Source organism: Arachis duranensis, chromosome 4 (genome assembly GCF_000817695.3).
Source record: "Arachis duranensis cultivar V14167 chromosome 4, aradu.V14167.gnm2.J7QH, whole genome shotgun sequence".
Classification (NCBI taxonomy): domain Eukaryota; kingdom Viridiplantae; phylum Streptophyta; class Magnoliopsida; order Fabales; family Fabaceae; genus Arachis; species Arachis duranensis.
This window is the reverse complement of record NC_029775.3, coordinates 61963220-61964942: the sequence shown is the minus strand read 5'-3', so window position 1 is coordinate 61964942 and position 1723 is coordinate 61963220.

Sequence of the window (1723 nt, the reverse complement as noted above, 5' to 3'; positions counted from 1 at the left end):
TGGATTCTATTCCGGCCTGATTGAGAACCGACAGATGAATTCCGCTATGCTGTGACAGAGCATATGCAATCGTTTTCACTGAGAGGATGGGAGGTAGCCACTGACAACGGTGAAACCCTTGCATAAGCTTGCCATGGAAAGGAGTAAGAAGGATTGGATGAAGACAGTAGGAAAGCAGAGAGACGGAAGGGAAGGCATCTTCATGCGCTTATCTGAAGTTCCTACCAATGAATTACATAAGTATCTCTATCTTTACCTTTGTGTTATTTTCGTTCATCACCATTACCATTTGAGTTTGCCTGACTAAGATTTACAAGATGACCATAGCTTGCTTCAATACTAACAATCTCCGTGGGATCGACCCTTACTCGCGTAAGGTTTATTACTTGGACGACCCAGTGCACTCGCTGGTTAGTTGTGCGAAGTTGTGTAATGCCATGGTATTGAGCTCCAAGTTTTTGGGGTTCATGACCGGGGATTATGAGAGTTGTGAAAAAGTATTGTTCACAATTTCGCGCACCAGAGAGCGCATCAACAATCCTTCGCAAGTCAACTTAGCCTTTCTTTTGTGACTCACATTGGGATTTTCATCTTGAATTCTGAGTTGGTCACCTTTCCAATTCTATTCTTACTGGCATGAATCTCATTTCTTCTGGATGAGCCTGAACTTATTTTGGTATAATCTTGAAACGTTGGTGCTCAATACGGATGGAGTTGCTCTCTTTCACAAACTTGCATTTCTTGGATTTCATCTGGCATGTATTTGATTCGATGCGCTTTGTTCTCTTCCTATTAGGGCTTGACTTCAAAATTTCTTCTTTGGTGTGTACCTTAATTCTTCTTCTTATGCATTTTTCTATTTTTTAGGGTCTTGGTCCAATCATCATACCAATCCTCCTTTTATCTATTAGCAAACACTATTTGAATAGTCTGATCACCTTTATGCTTAGTATCTTTTCGAAACATCAACCTAAACTTGGTTAGCACCTCGTTCTATTCCTAGATATAACCACCAAGATGCTAGTTCCTTAAAGCAAAATGCCTGGACAAAGAAGAAGGAGCGCGTAATGATGCAGCCTCGATAAGAGTTATAGAACTTTAATTCTTATTGGCCACAATGTCTGTGATTAAATCAACGCGTCAGGATACACCGTTTGATTAGATGTCGGAGTGCAATGAGTTTTCAAAGCTTAAGAGAAATGGTAACCTCTGTACCAATATTCATGACACTTGAATCTAAAGAACTAATTGGAAATTCTACGCATACACTATCCAAGGGCTTAGGATGTGAGCGAATCGACATCATGACAGCGTGACAATGCCTCGCTAGAAAAAACTCCGAGTAATGATCAAAGGATGTAATGCCATTAGGTAATCATGAATTGAAAAACGAGTTCACCTACTTTTTGCCTATCAGAGGAGACTAATTTATCAAAGAAATTTGTAAGATTGTGTGGTGCATTGATCACCCTTGTGCTATAATAACCTGAGAGTATTAGGTATTCTGAGTCCCAAGTTGAGAGCCGAGGCAACGAAGAAAAGATTTAGTGAAATTGAGTTGAGATTATAATTGTACAAAGCCCACAAACAAGTTACGCATTCTTAAGAGTTACTTCAACAACCTAGAATCGGTGAGCCATTAAAACTAAGGAATTAAAACCGAGGTGTATTAAACCGCTTCAAGTATTAAGACAGATTAGGGGCTGGTGAGGTATCCAGCAGC